This window comes from Gracilinanus agilis, chromosome 1, assembly GCF_016433145.1.
Source record: "Gracilinanus agilis isolate LMUSP501 chromosome 1, AgileGrace, whole genome shotgun sequence".
NCBI classification, from domain to species: Eukaryota; Metazoa; Chordata; class Mammalia; order Didelphimorphia; family Didelphidae; genus Gracilinanus; species Gracilinanus agilis.
Window position 1 is genome coordinate 230,064,683 of NC_058130.1, and position 23,923 is coordinate 230,088,605.

Genomic DNA, 23,923 nt, shown 5'->3' on the forward strand with positions numbered 1-23,923 from the left:
GGAAGGAAGGAAGGAAGGAAGGAAGGAAGGAAGGAAGGAAGGAAGGAAGGAAGGAAGGAAGGAAGGAAGAAACAAGCACTGGGTACTTAGCCAAAAAAAGTAACCAATTCCTACTTGGGAAAGAATTTAACAACTTTGCTAATAGTATCTAATGATAATAGTATCTTACACAGATATAATACTGAAAACCTTAAAGAAACATTTCATCTGATCCTCCCAGTAGAGTTTGTGTTATATTTACAAGCTGTGGGACAAGTCATTTAAACATCTAAATCTTCCTTAGTATTTTCATCTGTGAAATGGGAATAGAAATACTTACACTGTTTACCTCACAGAGCTATTTGGAGAGAAATGCTTCCTAGATCTTAAAATTCAACAGAAGTAAAAACTATTACTTTCATTATTTAGGTTCAGAGAAAAGTATGCCTCTCATAACAGTATGTTTATGCTTCAGAAGCCAGAAGTATTTTATTGCTTAGTAGAAAAGATCATTTTACAAATGTAAATAAATAATGGGGTTACCACCCCTGTGGAGCCAGCTCCAAGAAGAGGATGAAGACTACAAAATAAGGCTTTTGTGTGGTAGCTAGCCAGGGTAATTTCCAGCTACCAAGATTGTTTACAGAGGGGTTCTTAACCTGGGATCCAAATTGTGTGTGTGTGTGTGGGGGGGGAGTCTATGAATAGATTTTGGGAAATTTATGAAGTTGGATGGGGAAAATTACATCCTTATTTTCACTAACTAAAATTTGGCACTTCTTTCGATTATTTAAAAAATATTATAAGGCTTAACCAGACTGCAAAGGGTATAAACATATATACACACATGCCCAGCAGTTAGAATTCCTGGTGGAAAGACAATTCTGAAGGGCTTATGACAAAGTATTTTACACACCTCTAGAGAAAGAACCACTGGAGTTGGAATGCAATTCAAAACATAGCGTTTTTCACTATAGTTTATTTAGATTTTTAGTTGTAGGTTTTGGTTCTATATGATTGTTCTCTTATAAAAATGAATAATATGGAAATAAGTTTTGCAGGATAATACATGCCAGATCAAATTGCATACCATCTCTGGGAAGGGGAAGAAGAAGAGGAATAAAATTTATATCACATAAATACAGAAAACTTCAGGGGAAATTGATATTACATGTAATTGGTAAAATAAAATTTTCTTAAAAGAGAATTCCTGGAGGATAGCAAACAGCTAGTTTCTAGTCCCTGGAGTATGCCTAAGAATTGTGGTCAGAGGGAAATTTAGATGACTCAGTGGATGGAGAGCCAGGCCTGGAAAAGGGAGGTCCTGGGTTTCAAATCTGACCCCAGATAGCCTTATGACCCTAGGAAAGTCACTTAATCCCAAATGCCTAGCCCTTACTGCTCTTCTGCCTTGGTATCATTTTTTTTAATTAAAAAATTTTGTTAAACCTTTAACTTCTGTGTATTGGCTCCTTGGTGGAAGAGTGGTAAGGGTGGGCAATGGGGGTCAAGTGACTTGTCCAGGGTCACACAGCTGGGAAGTGTCTGAGGCCAGATTTGAACCTAGGACCTCCCGTCTCTAGGCCTGACTCTCAATCCACTGAGTTACCCAGCTGCCCCTGGTATCAATTTTAAGAGAGAAGATTAGGGTTTAAAATATTATGGTCAGGAATTATTGAATTTTAGAGCAAAAAGTAAGCTTACTGATCCATCTACTCCAGCCCTCTCTTTATTTTTAAAGCTGAGGTTCAGTGTCCCATCAGTTCAAGGTTACATGGGTAATTAATTTCAAGGTCCCAGGATCATAGATCTTGGTTGTTGTTGTTGGTGGTGGTCCTTTGTTTTCCAAAAGGACCAATAGCATCACAGGACAATGTCTTGACTTGCTCATGAACTAGATTTAAGTGAGAGTTGCAAAGTTTCTCTCTCTCTCTGTCTCTGTCTGGCTGACTCTCTCTCATCTAGAGGCTGTCGGAGTCCAGAGGCTAGACAAAAGTCAGGAAGACCAGCGATGTCCTCGGATGAAGGGGATAACCTTGATGCCTGCAATGTCTGACCAAAATCTAGCTGCTCCAGCTGCCATCGTGGCCTTTCAAACAAAACCTCCTACCCTTGGAATGGACATCCTACTAGCTCAGTGACAGGTTTGGAGCCTGTCATTATTACCCTCCACCTGGCTGAGCTCATCTCCCTAAATGGGATGTGGTTGCTGAGCATGCTACAATTTCTTGGAGCCACATGTGAGAGCAGAGTCACAGATGGATGCCCAAAGTGGGAGCCCTGGTGTGAAGGATGCTAGACTTATACAGGTGCACACCAGAGGTGCAGCAGCCCTATATTTGAGAGATCTGGAGTTAGAAAAGAGCTCAGAAACCATCTAGTCTAACACATTCGTTTTGCAGAGGAGGAACTGAGTTTGAAACAGATTAAATGAACTGCCCCAGATCACCCATTATAAGATTTGAACCCTAAGCCCTTGACTTCTGACTAATGTACCATTCTGCCTTCCTACCGGCACAGCTGGGGCTAGATCCCAGATCACCTGGCCATACTGCTTTTAGGTATCACTGGCAACCATAAAGAGAAAAGAGATCTCAGGATTTAATGGTTTAACCAGTGTGGAGAGCATGGGATCTTGGGTCTTTTGCCTCTTTTACTGGCAAGGACTACTTAGAAAAAATTATGAAAAGAACAAGTATACTTGGAGTCAAGCAAGACTTGGGTTCAAATTCTACCTGTGAAATTATTCAATTTCCTTATCCAAAAAATAGGCCTACAAAGATTAAAAAAAATCTAATGTTAGGACCCCAAAGACCAAACCTCTCATTTTATAGACAAGGAACATGAGACCCAAAGAGGGTAGAATTTGATCCCTGGCCCACTGACTCCAGAACCAGAGATGCTACCACTGTACAAATTTTCATCCCTTACCTCATAGACTTGTTTTAGTTATTGTTTTTTTTATCCTTATTTTCTATTCTAGTAACAACTATAGGACAGAAAGGCAATAATGAGGTTAAATGATTTGTCCGAGATCACACAGCAAGGAAATATCAGAGGCCATATTTGAACCCCAAAAATACCATCTCTAGGTCCACTGTGCCACCTCTCTGCCCCTCCAATAAGTCTTTTCTAGGGAATCCCTTATCGCTGACTCTCATTTTGATTTTAAGCCCTTGGGAGAGTCCAGAATATAGGTGACACCAGCATCACAGGAGATCTCTGAAATAAACAGGCCAAAGAAACAGTCCTCAGCACCCCCACTACCATAGCCTCTCACCCAAGTGCTTTGGCAGAAGAGAAAGCAAGATAGATTCCTGTGGACCTGGTCAGAAAGCTGTAAGGCTTCTCCACTTTCTATGTCAGTCAGAACTCAAGCCCAGGCCTTATGACAAAAATGCATGATTTATCTCTTAATGAGTGGCAGGGACCGGACTTCTGATTTCATTGGAATGGGGTGGGGGGGATCCCAGTTGAGGAAACTTCATTTACGAAGGCACTTTGACACCTTCTCTGCAAAACAGACAAAGCACTTGAGAGAGAGGCTAAGGGACTTAGCATAGAGCTGGTACGTGTTCGAGGTGAGACCTGACCCCGGGTCTACCTGGCTCTAAGGTGAACTTATTAGCTAATATGACACTCTGAAAGGAATAATCTATTAACAATAGGTAATTATCACTAACTGCACAATTTATTTAATAATTAGTTATATTAATTAATAATGCTGGGTGGCACTTTACAGTGTATAAAGTTCATTCACATGGAGTAGAAGAGAGAGAATAAGCATTTAGGTAGCACCCACTCTGTGCCAGGCACTATTCCAAACCTTTTAGGGTTATTGTTTTTTTTTTAAATATGATTTCCTTTAATTTTATAACATCCCCGGAGAACAGGTACTATTATTATCCCTGTTTGACAGTTGAGTACACTAAGGTAAACAGAGGTTAAGTAACTTGCCCAGGGCCACACAGATATAAAAAATGTCTAAGGTTGTATTTGAACCCAGGTTTTTCTGATTCTAGGCCCAGCTATCTATTACTCTATTGGCACAAATACAATCTGCAACCCTAAATATGTCTTCCTCCTCTCTCTCCCTCCCTCTCTCTGTCTCTCTCTCTCCACACACACTCTCTCACCACATATATCTACCATTTATATATAAACATATATCTATCATCTAGATATAGATATATGCCAGAAATATCTGTAAATACATATATGTACACATATATCATATATATACACACTCTCCATATCTGTATCTATATTCACACAAACACATATCCAACCATCTATCTATCTTACAGCTATATTTATATCTGGATTTAGATGGAGGCAGCGAAGTGGCACAGGAGATAGATAGAGTACCAGGCCTGGAATCAAGAAGATTCATCTTCCTGGGTTCAAATCTGGCCTCAGACACTTACTGGCTAAGTGACCTGGGCAAGTCACTTAACTCTGCCTCCATTTCCTCATCTGTCAAATGAGCTGGAGAAGGAAATGGCAAAACACTACAGCATTTTTGTCAGGAAAACTCCAAATGGGGTCATGAAGAAATAGGCATGACTGAAAAAAATGAACATATATATGTAAAAATATATATATGTATACACACATATATTCATATAGGATAGCCTGAGATTGTCAATCATCTTTGTAGAGAGTTAAATTTACATGTAGATGCCAAGGAGACAAGACAGAATGGAGAAAATGGCTACAGAGATAATGCCAAGAAGAAATATAAAATGATAACTGATACCTATTGAACTGCAATTTACAAAGCCCTTTACATGCATCCTCTCATTTGGAACACAACAACAAAGTTTCTTTCTCAAAATTTCTGAAACTCATCTACAAAATGGCGATGCCTTACCTTTCTATAAAATCCATGAATCTCTCCTGCCTTCTCTCTTGCTGTATGTTTTCACGAGGCCACTTGGATGAGCCTAAAATTATTAAGGGGTGTAGAATAGTTCATTTCTTTAGCCTGAATATCTCAAGAGTCCTCCTTGGGGGACTAATACAGGTATCTCCATCAAGGGACATGGGCATGGCCTGAAAGAGACCTTAGAGATCACCCAGTCTTTTCATTTCATTTTACAAGTGAGAAAACAAACTGAGCTTGGGTAACACTTGCAGGCACAAGAGGAGACAGAAAAGATGACCCATGAAAGGCCAAAGAAACTGAAGAAAAACTCGAGTGAGAAGAGGATTCGAGAGGGATGGGGATGGGTCAGATGCAAGTCAGTGAGGAAGATGGGCATCAGACTTGAAAATTAGGAGGCTGTCTGGAGAATGGTTTTGTTCAGTGGTAGGGACACAAGATAAGATTATAAATCTACAAGAATAGAGACAGAATGAACGTTAATATAAGCAATTCTTTCAAAAAAAAAGGAAATGAGGGGACTGGAAGAGAAATAGGAGAAGATTAATGACATTGTTAAAGTCTTGTACTGCAGTGGATAGAGTGCCAGGTCTGGAGTCAGAAATACCTAAGTTCAAATCCAACCGAAGACATTTACTAGCTCTTTGGCCCAGGACAAGTCACTTAGCCTTATTTGACGGAGTTTATCTATCTATAAAATGAGCTGGAGAAGGAAAAGGCAAACCACTCCAATGTTTTTGCCAAGAAAACCCCAAAAGGGGTCACAAAGAGCTGGAGCCAACTGAAAATGACTGACTAACACTAAAGATTTAGGAAGTTTCATTTTTTCTTTAGGATAGTAGAGTTATGAATGTCTTTGTACGCAGAAATGGAAATACTGAAAAAAGAGAGGATAATCTGTGGAGCCATATCACAGAGAGGAGGAGAAAACAGGATGAGAAAAAAATGGCTTAGGAGTAGCTAAGCAGCTCAATGGAGCCAGGGCTGGAGATGGGAGGTCCTGGGTCCAAATCTGGACTCAGACACTTCCTAGCTATGTGACCCTGGACGAGTCACTTAATCCCAATTGCCCAGCCTTTTCTGCTCTTCTACACTGGAACTGATACTATGTATTGATTCTAAGACAGAAGGCAAGGGTTAAAAAAAATAATGGCTTAATATTGTAAGGAAATTGAACATCTTTAGAGTTAGAAGCAAAACAAGAGAAAGTGAGTAAAAATAAAAAGAAATTGTATTTGAGGTGGAGAGTAGGGAAGTTAATGGAGCTTTTAGCTATCCTGCAAAGTCTCAGTGAAGCCAGAAGTGAGGTCATCTGCTGAAAGTGAAGTTGTGGGTCATGGGAGGAAGAATTAGGGTTAGAACATCAGTGAGGGCAAAAGATTGGCAAAAAGGGCTGTGGAGATTTTGACTGGGAGTCAACAAAAAATGAAAAAAGGTTACTGTTGGTTTCTTTATAGTTTTGGAGGGAAACTTGTACTTTTATCCATGTACAAAAGACCTCAGGTGGAGATTCCCTCCACCAATGTGGTTCAGCCACTCACTTAGGTAGGAAATTATAGTTAACCTAATCAGTGCAATTTTATGACTTTCCTCAGTTATGACTGTTTAGTCACTTGAAAATAAGAATAGAAGGCACAGACTGGAAATTCCTTCAAGATAGCAGATTGTTAAGGGCAGAATAGGAACTCAAGAGGGAGGAAGACTAAATGGTGATAACTAAACCTGTATCTGAAATTCTGAAAATCACCTGGCTCTCTTCAAATCTCTTTCCCTCACAAATTGCTGTGAGAGGCTGAGAAAGTGGCAAGTGCATTAGGAATCAATTTTAGTTTATCAGAATGCATCTCCTTTTCTATTTTCTTCATCTCAATTACCCTGCTGTGACAAGAACCATTCTATATTCCCCCTAAATTAAATGTTTTCTAATGTGTTATATGGCTTGAAAGAACCTGGAAACCCTTGAATAATTTAGAATTCAGATGGTGACAGAATTAATTTTATATTATTATGTTGATCTGCCATCTTTGCACTGGTAAATATTCCCTTTTTGAATGCTCAATGACAGATTCCACATAGGGGAGGGAGTTATGAAATATATCAACACTAGCCATGCATCCATCCATCCACCTATCCTTCTAAGACAAAATGGAATTATTTCTGAATGTGAGATTCTTTAAAGAGGTCTATTCTTATAGAATAAGACTGTATCCCACATGTTTCTTCTTATTTTCTGCAATCTAGGGAAGCTCCATGGTGGAGCCTCGGGACATCCAATGCTTCTTTAATTTTCTCACCATGGAACTTCCCTCCACTGTGCCCCCTCTCCCATTAAGTGAATTTCTCCAGGGTTTTCATTTTGGGAAAGGTCCCCAAATGGCCAACTTTCATTCTCCTCTTGGCTTCTGACTTTCTGGATTTTAGTATCATACTACTATTTGGGTACCTTCTGTCTTATCATTACCCCAGTATTCCAGCTACCTTTTACAAAATGAACATAAGATAAATTTTAGGATGGAAGGGAATCAGCCATTAAGGGATCAGGAAAGGCATTATGAAGAAGGTAGTTCTTAAGTTAGGTTCATAAGGCAACAAGGGATTCTGAAAGACAGAGATGGAGAACGAGCATCACAGGGATGGAGGATCACCAGTGTGAAGGCAAAGAGATGGAATATGGAGCATCATGTATGAGGAACAACAAGAGAACCAGACCAGAGTGTGGAAACAATGACAAGTTTAGAAAGAAAGATTGGGCCCAAATTGTGATGAGTTCTAAAAGCTAAACAGAGGAATTTATATTTGATCCCAAAGGCAATAGAAAGCAATGAGAGTTTATTAAGTAGGGGAGTGCCATGTTTTAGGAAAATCATTTTAGTGGTTGTATGTAAGATAGTCAGAGAACAATTAAGAGACTATTACATTAGTAGAGGAGAGAAGCAATGAAGACCTAAAACTAGAGTGATGAACAAAGGACTGATAAGAAAGGGATGGAGACAAACAATACTGTGGAGAGCCAGTAACCAATGTTTGATAGAAGGGAGATAGAGAAAGTCTGTGTGGTGAGTCTCTCTTCCAGCTCTCCCCTGGGGCCGAATATACACTGGGAGACTTTAAGGGGGTGTCAACCCGAAACTGGGTGACCTGGATGGTCATGCTGCCCCACGGGAGTTGGAGGCAAGGCTTCCCTACAAGAGAAGGTATGTGGTACCCCAATCTGATTCTGAATAAGGATGGGGTTCACACAAACATCCCCCTAGTCACTTAAATTCATAGCAGGTGGTCTGGCTTCAAGATGGAGGCAGCCAGACCAAGCTGTGGTTCTCCTCACCCTCGTTGTCTCTCAGGCACTCCGGAATGCTATCTGACTGATGAATGGCTTTTATTATTTGCAAATCAGGGAATGGGGAAAGGGGTGAAGGGCAGAAGAATTTTGGGGTGCCCTCTTCTCTGTTCTATGGAGTCTGTTGCTTAAGTGGGAACCTTAATGGCTCCCACTCCTAAGCTTCTCTCCATTTGTCCCTTCTCCTTCTGTTTCTATCCTTTTCTATAGGTTAAGTTTTTGACTGAAAGGGTCTCTCAGCAAGGTTGGATAATGGGTGAAGGAGAGACTAAGAAATTGCTCCCAAAATGGAGTCCAAAAACTTAGCTGACTCGATGGTTGAAGTCTTGATGGGTGAGATGTGATAGAATGGCTTTGATCAGAGAATCAGGGTTTCAATTTCCAAAGAAAGATCCTCAGGAAACCCTCAGGACTGGATCTGAGCTGGGATGTCTTCTTCCTCTCTCCTCTCAGTCCTCCGCCCGAAGCCCTCTCTTCTCCTTCCTCCTCCGGAGAATTTCCCAGAATCCTCCTTGGTCTCAACTATCATCAACTGTCAGCAACTCCTTTCTCTGGCTCCTTTTGTCCCATCCCCCTTGCACAAATCCCATTCTTACAAGGTAGAAATAAAAGATTTGGTAACTGAATAAATATCTGGGGTGAGGAAGAATGAGGATTAAAGGATAATGCTTAAGGTGTGTAAACCTCAGTGCCTAAAAGGATGCACCCTTGAGAATAATGGAGAAGGATGGGTTTTAAGGAAATAAAAATGTGTTTTCTCTGAGTTTGTAAGAGACTGAAGATGATGGAGTCTTTTGTTGCTATTCAGTCCTTTCTCTTGTGATGTCCTACACTCACTCTCTCTCTCTCTCTCTCTCTCTCTCTCTCTCTCTCTCTCTCTCTCTCTCTCTCTCNTCTCTCTCTCTCTCTCTCTCTCTCTCTCTCTCTCTCTCTCTCTCTCTTTTAGTTCTAATTATTTTATTTTAATAACAAATTTCCATTTGAGTTTTCTGAAATTATATTATCTAAATTATCTTCCTCCCTTCTTTCTTCCCCACTCCTGGAGCTGGCAAGCAATTCAATCTGGGTTATACATGCATTATCACACAAAACATGTTTACATATTTTTCATTTTTGTAAGTGAATAATTTTATAAAACCAAAACTCCAAAACATTTACCCAAATAAACAAGTAATAAATTGTATGCTTCCAACTGCATTCTTACTCCAAGAATTCTTTCTCTAGAAGTGGATAGCAGTCTTTATTAAAAGTCCCTCAGAACTGTTCCAGATCATTGTATTGCTGTTAGTAGCAAAGTCTATTTGTCTTAATCTTTGTGACTCCATCTGGGTTTTCTTGGCAAATATCCTGCAGTGATTTGCCACTTCCTTCCCCAGCTCATTTTACAGATGAGGAAACTGAGGCAAACAGGGTCAGCTAGTGTCCGAAGTCACAATTGAACTCAGCTCTTAATTCCAGTTCCAGAGCTCCATCCACTACATCCCCTGGTTGCCCAGGATAGGATCTAGGGAGAGTTTTCTTAAGGATCAGGGAGATGTATTTGGAAGGCACCAGTAGAGACAGAATTTTAGAGAATGAGAAATTTTAGAGACTGTGGTAGCAATCAGCTGAATACTATGAAAGGAGAAAGGGTCAAGAGCCCTTCATCAGTTTCCTCATCAGAGGCCTAGAGTAGAGAAGAGGAGAATGAAGGATGATGCCAATGGGGCTTTGAGATGCAGAGAAGGAGAAAAGAGCCTCTAACCTTCTGCACAGTAGGTAGTTAATAAATGTTTGCCGAATTGAATGAAGGAAAGAAAAATTGGTGCCACACAAGGGAATAAAGCTCAGATTCCAGCAGATAATACCAAAAAAGCATACAGCTTGCTGAAAGGAATGAAGTCCCTGTTTAAGCAAGCTCTGATTAGATCTTAAGACTGCCACTGCGCCTGTCAACACTGTTTTCAAAAGTATGGAGCCATTCTATAATTGAGTTTATTTAAAATACCATCTCCTCCCCAGGGCTCTAAAATTTTGTGGGTTTTTTCTTTTTTGACAGAAACTTTGGCCACCCAACTAAATAGGCCTCCCAAAATAGGAGTTGGCAGGCAAGTCCTTTGTGCCAACTGTGGTGGCTCTTATGAGAAGGAACCTCTATTTTCCAGTTTGGTGCAAAGTGTTGTTCTCTGACCTGACAATGAATGGTAGCCCACATCGAATGGCAGTACCTTGAGAGAAATTCATTGATCAGAGGGAAGTCACAAGCAAAGAAATAAGTCTAGTACCAGCATAGCTATATTTTTTAATTTTAATTTTAAATTTAATTTCTATTAAAATGTAATTGCTATACATGACACACAGGGTTTTACTAACAAATTTAATATATGGTAGACCTAAGTTTTAGCGAATGGCAGTGTTCAAAGTGTGAAACTGTCTTTCAACAACTATTTTTCCTCTAAGCAGCCAAAGTTTAAAAAAAAAATGAGGGAGGGGGGCCAACAACATTTGAAACAGACAAAGGGGCCCTGTTTCTAAGCATAAATGAAATACAGCTGGTTTACAGCTGTGCTACCTTTCCTCAATAAGGCAAAGCTCAACACAGAATGAAACCCAATAATGCTTTCAGCACTACCACTCTGATGTTAAGGAATTTGGTGTGTCCCTGAGGGTTTCCACATCCAGGGGACAGGCTATTTGTTCCCGATTCCTCCTGAATTCCCTATTTAGAATCCATCTCTGTTCAGCTTAGCAGAGAAGTGAATTTTAACCATAAACATATAAACATACCCATCCACCTCTACCCCTGCTGTTTTTCAGATTAAAGAAAACTGTGATTAATCCATTTGCTGGTATCACCTTTAAACTTCAAAGATGAAGATGTTTACCTGGTTTCAGATTAATTTATCCTCCCCATCTGCTTCAAGAAGATTTATGTCTCTTTGGTCTAATAAAGGTCACGAGAGCAGGCTTTTCTTTTCTAAGATACCCAGACACTTCATGGATGAGGCAGTACATAATTTATATATGGATAAGATACTCGGCCTTGTTGCGTGTATGACCTAAAACCAAAGTATTAAAGAAACAAAAACAAAAGCAACCTCAAATGACAAACTGGACATCTTCTTGATGCCCTTACAATTCTGGGCTATCAATTTATAATATCAATTTTCAATTCTCAAACAAGTTTTATGACACAGGCTCAGCTTTACAATGCCCATCATTTTGTGCTTCATTCCATTCTTGAAGAATCATTTATTAGAAGACTATTAATGTCCAAAGTATAGAAGACAGAGAGGAAGAATTATAGGAAGGGAAAAGAGGATTAGGAGAAAATCTGGAGACAGAGATAAACGTAATCATCCCTGCCCTTGTCCAACTGACAACTTAGCAAGAGGAACGTAGCCTATACAAAAATAAGCAATAAAACAAACAAAAACAAAATTAAAAATATATGAAACAGGTTGGGAGTGGGAAAATAGTTGAATGAGGTAGAACATTATTGAAAACTCTTGAACCTTCCTATTGGAGGTATTTATTCAAAATGTATATGAATCCCTATAAGCCAGACCACACTAGTTGCTCCTTTGAAACTGGAAAGGGATTTTGTTTTATTTTTAATTAGATTTTGCAGAAAATTGAATATCCTAAGGGAGAAAAAAAGAAACAAAAGGATATTCCAAGAAAAACATTTTAAGAGGATAAAGATTTAAAATTTTAAAAAATCTTGAAAAGTTCACGGTTATACTTGAGAGGAGGAAGAGGGAAAAGCACACATATGAAGGAATTTACTGACTATTTTAGAAAATAACAGAAAGGATGCTAAAAAAGGCTAACCATTCTGGTGTGAATTAGCAGCATAGTGCAGCTGTTGAAGTCTAAACAATGTTGTGTAATAAGACTAAGAATACAACATGTCAGAACCCAGAGTTCAATCCTCTACTGCAATATGGTTTGGTTAGACCCATGTTATGGCATAAAGAAGAGGTCTAGTTAGAATTCTAGCTTTGATACTTAATAGCTCTATATCTAAGGGGCAGACCAATCTGCCTGAGACTTTTGTTAAATGGGAACAGTAATATTTATATATTATATATAATATTTATTAAGTGGTGACAATAATATTTTTATATTATATATAATATTTATTAAGTGGGGACAATAATATTTACATATTATATATAATATTTATTAAGTGGGGGCAATAATATTTATATAGTATTTACTAAGAGGTTGTTATGAGCAAAATTTTTAAACCTTAAATCACAACACCAATCTGAGCTATTTATTTTAAGACTATAGTTCCATGTGGCCCGACTAAAAAAAATCCAAGAAATTAGCAATACTTCATAAGATGGGCATAACGATAATCGGAAAAGGGAAAATAGACCTGATGGAAAAAAAAGCAAAATGGATGAGTATTATATATCGTGCTTATTATACTTTGTTTATATGCCAAAGGTGGTTGTTTGTTTGTTTTTCCACTAAGAACTAAACTAGAAGAAATTCTCCAAGTTGTTGTGACAAGAGATATTTGGATTAGGCATTAGGAAGAATTCCTTGATTTCATTTGAAGTCTGTTAAGCACTGGAATGCTGGGGTATAAAAGTCCATGGAATTTCCTTCTTTGGAGGTCTTTCAGTTTGGGATTGATTTTCTACTGGGATAATTTCATTCACTTAGTCTTTGATTTGAATCTGTCATCTCTCCATTTTTTGTGTGTGTCAATGCATATTCTCTAAACACCGTTCTGTCCAAATGATCAGACTATTGGCTTCCCTCTCTGAGTTTTCAGTGTTCCAATAAGACTTTGGTGATCCACAGAATCACAGATTTGGAATGGGAAGGCACCTTATAGGCACATTAACCAGCTGAAGCCCAGAAAGGTTCATTCACACAGGTAGTAATAAGAAAGAATCAGAATTTGAAGCCATGACTTCTGAAACCAAATCCAACATTTTCCCCACCATACCATCCTGTCTGAACATCTCAATGGAGCCTTATTTTAAATTATCCATCCATTCTGTACAAGAGAGACTTTTTTATGTAATCCTATCATAGGACCTCTAATGACATTTTCACAAAAGGCTGCATTTTTTTTTTTTACTATAAGCTTAACCAGATAAATAAATTAACTTTTATTTAAAATAAATTTAAAATAAAATAAATTTAAAAACAGATAATAAGTTAATAATAAATAAAATTAATCAAATAAATAAATGACTAGCTTAGCTCCTTGACCCTTCATTGCTATCTTAAGGCTCAGGATTCATACAGTAAAGGTCTATCTGTTGCTACTCTTTGCTACATAATCAGCCAGAAATGTCTTCTTAATAAATATACACATAAGTATATAATACATAAAATCTATAAAATATAACATATAGACATTATATAATTTAGTATTAAATTTAGTATAATAAACATATATTTAAATAAATATATATATATATATATATAATATATACATGTTTATAGATATATAAATAAATAAAACAATAAAAGATCCCTGGTACATTCACCACCCCTGACTTTATATGGAGCTATTCATGTACTATAAGATCATACAGGAATATCATCCATCTTGTGCAGTTCGTTTTTCTTTAAGTAACCAAAGGCTTCTCCCTCTTTCTTTGCTCTTCATTACAAACTAGCATGGGCAACAAGGAGTGCCAGGTGCAGAGTCAGAAATCTTCCCAAGTTCAAATCTGGCCTTGGACACTTATGAGTCAAATGACCTTGTGCAAGTCACTTTACTCTATTTGTCTCAGTTTCCTCATTTGTCAAATGAGCTGGAAAAGGAAATGGCAAACATTCCATTATCTTTGCCAAGAAAACCCTAAATGGGATCAACAGTCAGATGTGACTGAACAACCACCACAACTGATCAAATAGCTATTCCACTATGGCACAACCATGTGGAACTGAATTGAGGGATTAAACTAAATGACTTTGAAAGTATATTCTAATTTTAGAGTTCATGAATTCATATTCTTGCCTCAAGACAGTGAAAAATATACTATTTGTTAATAATATATTTTATAAATAAGATATAAAATATATTGTATTTATTATATATTATGTGGTATAATTATGATATGACTATATAATTATATTTTTAATATATAATTATTATATATTATACTATATTAAGATTGTAAATAAAATATATTATTTAAGCACAAGATTTATCAATGTGCTATGATTTTCATTCTGTCAGAGTTAGACAGTTGTCAAAAAAGACAACTTTTATTCAGACTATATAGGCAATTCCCAGATGAGGAAATTCCCTTTACCAACAGAAGTTGGCACTTTCTCTGCTACTAATAACCTTAGAGAATTGCTTTTAGAGGACTTAAGAGGTGGAGTCATTTGCCCGGTAGGTGCTGGAGGCAAGATCTGAACCCAGGTCTTCCTGACTCCTGGCATCCCACAAACACACCTTATACACCCACCCACTTAGGACAGTTTGGCTGGATTATGGAAAAATAGGTTGGAAACAAATTGTAAAGCACTTTAAAATGCCAGAGGACCCTGTATTTTCTTTTAGGATCACTTGGAAACCAATAAACGTTCTTAGACAGGAGAGGGACGCGGTTTGAATTCTACTGGAGGAATATCAATTTGGCAGCTCTATACAGGTTGAATCAAAGTGGGGAAGGGATTGGAGACAGGAAGACTAATTCAAAAACTCAACAAATAAATAAATAAACAAACAAATAAATAAATAAATGAACAAATAAATGAATGAATGAACGAATGAACAAACGAATGAATGAAAATTTTAAAAAAACTGGCAATTGGCCAGACCAGAGATGATCAATGACATGGTTCTGGATCCTCATGACCAAATCACTGGGAGCCCTAGCAACACAGATCAGAAATAAAGTTAAAACTGCAAATCTTCCTTATCTATATTATGGACATGGAACTATTGGCCAGCAAGTGTCATGCTCTGAAAACTCAAAAGCATAAACAGCGATGCCAACAAGAGCCAGGGGTTCTGTCCAGATCTTTCCTAAGCCAAGGAGAGGGATGATGCCAGGGACTGGTATAGATGGTTGGCAGGAGAAGTTGAAATCTTAGCATTTACTCTATAGATCTGATTTCCTGATCCCAAGGGCTCCTGAATCAAAGGGGTTCTAATTCATTACAGCACCCTAAGAGAAGGGCTATCGTTTAGTGTTTCTTAAGAGTAAATCTCCCCTTGGCTCTTGACAAATGGAGGTAAAGTCAGCTCTAAATTCAGAGGGTGGTTTTCTATCATTTCCTCTTCTAAAACTCTTTTTGGGAAAATCTTGGTCATTCATCATCTGCTACTTTATTTATAGCAATTACCCAATTTTGATTTCAGCTCCAGGTAAACTCCTTGAAAAAATTTTCTCAGTTGTTATGAAATTTCCCAGCTCTACTATGTCCATTTGAAGTAGTTTTCAAAAACCACTCAACCATCAAAGGTTTCACAAGGCTCGTTAATTTTACATCAATTATCCCTCCCACCTTTATCTACTATAATGGCAGTAAGGGGAGTTGATCAGGTTGCCCCACATCAGTTGATGTTATCACAGAAATTAATGGGCAGGTGACAGATACCACTTGGTATTACTTAAGTTGTTTTTGTTTTTGTTTTTTTAAGGGCAAAGAAGGACAAAGGGGGACAGCTAGGTGGTGCAGTTAATAGAGTCCTGAAGTCAAGAAGACTGTTCAAATCTAACCTCAGAAATTTACTAGCTGGGTGACCCTGGGCAAGTCACTTAACCTTGTTTCCCTCAGTTTCTCATCTGTAAAATGATCTATAGTAAGAAATGGCAAAACATACCAGCATCTTTGCCAAGAAAACTACAATTTGAGTCAGACATAACTCAAAAATGACCAGACAAAAATTATATGGGTTTAAGTTTTTTCTTATCTTTCTTAGAAGAATAAAGAAGACATTTAGAGCAGATGATAGAATTAGGAACCACCTTGTTCAAACATTTGTGCCTTTCTTCCAGTGTATCCTACATTTATGCTCCTACTTCCCACTAGTACTAGGTGCACATGTAGGAGAGTGTGTTCTAGTTTTATGGAGGGCTGTTTTTGTAGCTAACTTTTCTTCTAGTGTCATCTTGGTAAAAGTCTTGCTTTGATGAAAATGGGCCATTTTGTTGTTGCTTAGTCATTTTCAGTTGGGTACAACTCATGACTCCATTTGGGGTTTTCTTGGCTCAGATACTGGAGTGGTTTGTCATTTTCTTCTCCAGCTCATATGACAGATGAAGAAACTGAGGCAAACAGGGTTAGGAGATTTTCCCAGTCATACAGCTAGTGTCTGAGGCTAGATTTGAACTTAGGAAGATGAGTCTTCCTGACTCCAGGCCTGGCACTCTATCCGCTGTACCACCCAGCTGTACCGCCCCTGTGATTCATGGTAGACCACTTCATCTTTCTAGGGGAGTTTCTTCATCTATAAAATAAAGTGGAACTGGAATGGTCTCGAAGGGGGCCCTCTGCCAGTTCTAAATCTTATGATTTGTCTAAGGCCAGAATGGGAATCCGTGGCAAAAGCAGATCTCCTGGCTTGGTGTGATTTTTTCTAAAATGACTAGTGCTTTCCCTGTTATTCAACCAATATCATTAACTTAAGCATTCATGAACATCTGCCCAGGACAAATGCACTCAAAATTATACTCCTTTCTTTAGAAAATCCTTTGGTATCTTAGATTCCTTTGAAAAACAAATAAAATGAAAATGAAAAGTGAACCAGAGTGTATTACTTTTTTGTTAATGGCCCTTTGCCTGATTTCCATTACTGTCATCCTGATCTATTTTAGGTCCTGAATATAAAAGACTGATTCTTTAGGAACAAAGAGAAAAAAGGTTGAAAGGGCTTATAAGTATTAGAACACTCTGAGAATACCAAATATAGGCAAGTCCGGGGATATAATGTTTAATAGTCAGCCTTTGGGTGGGACAATGAATGAGACTTTTAACACATCTTTAAGTTTAATCTGTATTATTAATATTTTCTTGATCCCTTTCTTAGGTCTAAACAATCAACCAAACAATAAATGAAGCACTGAATTGGAGGTAGAATTTGGCGATTTCCAAGTATGGGCACCTAGATGGCACAGTGGATAAAGTTTTGGGCTTGGAGTCAGAAGACTAAACTTCCCGAGCTCGAATTTGGCCTCAGACACATACTAGCGGTGTGACTGTGGATGAGTCACTTAACCCTGTTTACTTCAGTTTCCACATCTGTCAAATGAGCTGGAGAAGAAAATGGCAAACCACACCAGTATCTTTGCCAAGAAGACCACAAAATGGGGTCATGAAGAGTCAAACATGATTGAACAATAATAATAACAAAAAATTTAAATAAGTAATAGATAGAAACTTATTTAGTGCTTTATATACATTATTTCCTTTGAACCTCTTAAATGTTTTTCCCATTTTTGTATTTGACAAATAGAAACTTCCAGAATTTAAATGACTTTTCCATAGTTTTAGTTCTTAATCCCAAATTCTGCCTTCAAAAGTGTCAACTATATGGCCTTTGGGCTGTGTGTGTGGCCCATGTTCCCAAGTGTAGCCCAAACTGGATTAAAATGCAATTCAGAAAAATTTAACAAAATAAATAAAAATACAATAAAACAGATAATATTACATTTTAAAACCAAATCAATATGCAGCCTGCAGGAATCCTTATTTGTGGTTTTGTGTCCCTATTTTTATTAGAATTTGACATCACTTCACTACAACATACACATATTAAATATTTTTTGAGGGGGTAAAGAGCAGATACATTTAATGCAACATTTCATTTTATGGTGTGGAATTTAATTATCCCATTGGTATGTAGTTGGAATAAAAGTACCCTATTTAAATGGCCTCATTGGTCCTCTTATTTCAATATTATTTTAAAAAGCATATTTATTCTTAAAAGTATTTCTTAAAAGAAATACTTCAGGAGGTTGAATGATGACATCTTCGTTGTTCAGGTGGCACTCAGATAGCATGACAGCATTCATTCAAGTGGAGATCTGTGCACGACTTGGAGTAAAGTAGAAAATTTGGTTGTAGTTAAACTCTTTGGGCAAAAATCCAAGTTGATTCTGGCAAGCAGAGACTAAACCAAGGCATTCACCAGGTCTGCTGTAAGCCAGGTTGTGAACAGGCCATGGTGGCACCATTGCTGGCACCCCAGAGGAATTTTTTTGGTTGGATCAGTTCTGTGATTTGACTGACACAGGGAACTCCACCATGATGCTTGGAGTTGCGGTCAGCCTCACCAGGTTGGTGGCCAAGCTTGGCAAGCCCAATAGGCACTGCCTTCCTGCAATTACTACCACTAGGATGATGGCATCCAAAAGTTAAGAAACTACACCAGAATGCTTTTCTTGATTATTCTGAAATTTCAAATTTCCATTCAAATTCAAATTAATGTCAAAAAACCCCTCCTCAAACAATTCCTAATTTAAGCAAGGAATCATTTTACAGATGAATTTAGAAGTACTTCTATATTAATAGCCTTCAATCATTAATTCTCTAATCTAAGTTCTCTAAAAACTTTAACCTCACTTTCCTACCTCAAGGGACTTAATCTATTGAGATTTTCTCTGAGGGTGAGCTGCTCTCTGGAAGGTAAATCAATCTTCACTTTAGCTCCCTGTATCTAGCCAGCCCAAGATCCCCAAGTCATGCTTCATTTTACTCAGCCATCCATCATGCCCCCAAGGCCTGACCAGCATAGTCCTTTCCCTTTTCTTTCCTCCCCTCGCCACACTTTCCCCTTCTCACTCCAGAAATAATTGTTATAGTCCAGTCATTTTTCTATCATGTCTGACTCTTCATCCCCCCTTCGAGGGTTTTCCTGGCAAATATACTGGAGTGGTTTGCCATTTCCTTCTCCAGTTTATTTTACACATGGGGAAACCAAGGCAAACAAGGTTAAGTGGTCTGCCCAGGGCCACGTAGGCTCAGCTCTTCCTGACTTTGGGCCTGGCACTCTATCCACTGTGCCACCTAGTTGCCCAGAAACAATAATTAAATCAATACTGCCATTGTTGCTGGAAAGGAGAGGACAATCTATTACTATATGGCTCCACTCATCATTTTTATGACCCCCTAAACCAAAATCCCCTTTTCTGGGCACCCTCCCTTGATACCTGCTCTATCTCCCTAGTAAGAAGTAAGCTTCTAACAGTCAGGAGCTATTTCCAATTTGTACTGGTATTCCCAGCACCTAGCCCAAAGCCTGGCACAAAGCAAGTGTTTGAAAATGTTTGCTTAAATACAATGATGCAGGACGATTTTGAAGGACTTATGAAAAAGAATGATATCTGTCTCCAGAGAAAGAACTATTGGAGTATAAATGCCAACGAAAACATATGATTTATCATTTGTTTATTTGGGTATATGATTTGGGGTTTGGGTTTCATAAGATTATTCACTTACAAAAATGAATAATATGGAAATATGTTTTGTGTGACAATACATGTATAACTCAGAAAAAATAAAAATTAAAAAATTAAATGTTTGCTGCCTTGATCAAAGGTCCAAAATGAGTACGTAGTCTAGATATCTCGGAAATGGAAGGATAGGCAGAAGTCATTTAGTCCAAGCCATGCCCCAGCAAGAATATCCTCAGTAGGGTCTCTGACAAGTGGACAAATGAAGTCTAATTAGGGAGGCAAAGCCACACATGGATAGGGATCTTCTCTGCATGACCAATAACTGACCATCCAGACCCACCTAAAAACCTCCACTGATGCCTTCCACCTAGGGAGGCTGGACTATACTAGACTGGGTCTATCATCACTGGTTGCTCCTGCTGCCGCCTTTGGGGAAAAAGACTGGCAATCTAGGCTCTTTCTGATCCACCACTGCCTACCTTTGGGGGGAAAGACTGGCAATCTAGGCTCTTTCTGATCCACCGCTGCCTACCTTTGGGGGGAAAGACTGGCAATCTAGGCTCTTTCTGATCCACCACTGCCTACCTTTGGGGGGAAAGACTGGCAATCTAGGCTCTTTCTGATCCACCACTGCCTACCTTTGGGGGGAAAGCCTGGCAATCTAGGCTCTTTCTGATCCACCACTGCCTACATTGGAAGTACCACTGCTCCTTACATCCATTGTGCCAAACGATAGCCTATACAACCCTTTTTGAGTTCCTTCATATTCTTGGTTGACCATATTTGAACTTTTAACCCAAGGATGGGCACCAGGGCAATAGAGTTTAATGGTAATTGGACCCTAGTCGATGACTCCAAACTGCATTCCTAATACTCACTTGAACAGTATAAGACCCTCATCACAGGGGGAACCAGATTAGAAGGCAGATATTTCCATCAATAATTGTTGCTCCAACCCCCAATCAGAAAGGCAGAGGATACAATAAGTTGGGAATATCAAGATTAATGTAATTTTGCATAATGAAGGGGTTCCTGAAGGCATGATGGAGAAGTCCCAAAAAATAAAGCCAGGTGAGAAATGAAGAAATGCTTAGCCACGGTACCCTTTCTTAAATGGAAGTTTGGGGAGAAGCTCTTTGCTCCCATGTGGATGAATCAGTATATACCTCCCCTTTCAACAGAAGAAATCCTTCAAAGAATATACCCCACTAAGTTTGGGTCATCCTCTACTAGTAAGAGCAGTACATTAGTTTTATGGTTGAATAATCTTTAGGGAATCACTTTCCATCAGCAGCAATAATTATTTTTAGTGTCTGAAAAAAAACATTACTAATGGAATACAAAGGGGGAAAAAGCAGCTATAAAACAGACTGAAAATGGAAGAAACACAATATTTAATTGAATAAAGAGTTAGAAGATGTACCAAAAACCGCATTATCCTCATACCATCTATCTGGGCCAGAGATGGGAAATGGTGGGAAGCTTGGTCTCATTGTATACTTTATCATTTAGCAGATGGAACCACTAAGCTTCCTCCTACCATGCCTCCTTGTTGGTATGTATACTATGTCTCATCACAACATATTTCCCTAAATAAAACTCTGCATTAACACCACCAGCCTTTCAGATATGTGGAGACATTCCTTAGAGATGAGGGTAGGAATAAAAAGTCTAAAGAGATTTTTACTTTAAATGGAAGACAGTGGATGCTTAAATTGTCAAAAAGCCTACAGATATAAAAAGTTGCTAGTCTCCATCTTAAGCAAAATTGGTACAGCATGTATACCAATTCACTCATTTCAGTTGTGTCTGACTCTTCAGGAGCCCATTTGGGGTTTTCTTGGAAAAGACACTGGAGTAGATGGCTATTTCTTTCATGAACACATGTGACAGATGAGGAAACTGAAGCAAAGAGTATTAAGTGACTTGCCCAGGGCCACAGGGCTAGTAAGTGTCATATTTGAATGCAAGTTGTCTTGATTCCGGGCTTGGCATTTTATCCACCTTGTCTGTACACCAATACATACCTTCTTCCTTATCTTTCTTCTACCTCACTTTCCCTCAGAAGGTAGATTCACAGAATTCCTGAATTTTAAAGTTGGAAGGATTTCGGTAGCCATCTTATGCAATTTATAACCCAAAAGGAAGTTCTACTGCAAGATGCCTGACAAATAATCACTGAGCCTCTGCTTGAAGACTTCCAGGGAGGGGGAACTTCCCACTTTTAGAATTCCATTCTAGTGGCTGGACAACTAGTATGGGAGCTCCTTGAGGGCAGGGACTATCTCACTTTTCCTAATTGTATTCCCAGAATGTTAGATCATAGGTAGCTTAATACATTTTTGTTCATTCATTCATCCACTGATTTATCTCTATTAGTTTCCTATTAACCTAATATTCTTACTTCTCAAGACTTTTTGGACTCTGACTTTGCTATACAAAGTGTGCCATCAGATCTCAAAGTTGAGTTCTTCTGCCCTTTTATGGAGGGGTGCTGGTTAGGCAGAACAGGTTAGGAATGTTATTGACCAATAAACCCCATGTTTCCTGAAAGCAATAGGATGAAAGGCTGTAGTTTCATTAAAAAAAAAGTGGTACCAGAAAAGTAACTAGATCTCTTAAGATCTAGTTATCAGGTCTCTCTGACTTTTATGAGGAATTATGAAGATTATAGTAATCTTAAATTTGACAAAGGTAAAGCTCCAAATTTTTGGAATAAGAATTCACTATTTGGTTAAAATTATTGGGAAAATCAGAAAGCAGTTTGGCAGAAGCTAGATATAGATCAATCTCTTACACAATTTACATGATAAGATCAAAATGGATACATGATAGGCATAAAGGGAGATATTATAAATAAATTAAAACAGGGAACATATTACCTATAAGATTAATGGCTAAAGAGAAGAATTTGTGAATAAAAAAGAGATAATGCTGTGAAATGCAAAATGAATAATTTTGAATATATTAAGTTGAAAAGTTTTTGCACAAATAAAACTAATATAGCCTAGATGAGAAGGAAAGCAATAAGCTTGGGAAAAATTTTTAGAAACAGTTTTTTGGATAGAGGTCTCATATCTAAAATATAGAGAGAACTTTGTCAAATGTGTAAGAATATGAGCCAATCCTCAATTGATAAATGGTCAAAAGATATGAACAGTCAGTTTTTGGATGAAGAAATCAAAGCTATATATAACTATATGAAGAAAATGTTCTAAATCATTATTGATTAGAGAAATGCAAATCAAAACAATTAGATAATATCTCACATCTATCAGATTGGTGAAAATGATAAAAGGGCAAAATGACAGTATGGCAAAAATCTCACACTCTATACCAAGATAAGTTGAAAATGGCTATATGATTTAAACATAAAGAGTGATATTATAAGTAAATTAGGGGAACATAGAATAGTTCATTTGCCAGATCAATGAAGAAGGGAAGAATTTATGACCAAACAAGAGAGAGAATATTATAAGATATAAAATGAATAATTTTAATATTAATTTTAAGTCTTTTTACAAACAAAACTAATGCAGCTAGGATTAAAGGGGAAACAAACTGGGGAAAAGGTTTTATAATAAATTTCTCTGATAAAGGTCTCATTTTTCAAATATATAAAGAACTTAGTCAAATTTATAAGAATATAAGTCATTCCCCAATTGATAAATGGTCAAAAGATATGAATAGGCAGTTTTTAGATGAAGCAATTAAAGCTGTCAATAATCATATGAAAAATGCAAATTAAATTAACTCTGAGATACTATCACCTCACACCTATCAGATTGACCAACATGACAGTAAAGGAAAGTGATAAATGTTGGAGGGGATGTAGCAAAATTGGGACACTAATGCATTGCTGGTGGAGTTGTGAACTGATCCAACCATTCTGGAAGGCAATTTGGAACTATTCCCAAATGGTTATAAAGGAATGCTTACCCTTTGATCCAGTAATACCACTACAGGTCTGTATCCCGAAGAAATTTTTAAAAAGGGGGAAAGAATCTATTTGTAACAAAATATTTATAGCTGCTCTTTTTTTGTGGTGGTAAAGAATTGGAAACTAAAGGGATGTCCCTCAATAGGGGAATGGCTGAACAAAATGTGGTATGTAATGGTGATGGAATACTATTGTGTTGTAAGGAATAATAAACAGGATGATTTCAGAAAGAGCTGGAAAGACCTACACAGATTGATGCAGAGTGAAAAAAGAAGAACCAGGAGAACATTGTACACAGTAACAGCAATATTGTGGGATGATCAAATGTGATAGACTTTGCTACTAACAGCAATACAATGATCCAAGACAATTCTGAGGGACTTATGAAAAAGAATGCTATCCACCTCCAGAGA

At 37.9% G+C, this 23,923-nt stretch overlaps 1 protein-coding gene across 2 annotated transcripts in view; it reads right to left on the reverse strand.

The window, feature by feature from the left end:
- Positions 1 to 23,923, reverse strand: part of PALM2AKAP2 (PALM2 and AKAP2 fusion) — a 532,981-nt gene that overhangs the window by 478,436 nt on the left and 30,622 nt on the right. The gene's annotated exons all lie outside the window — the stretch shown is intronic.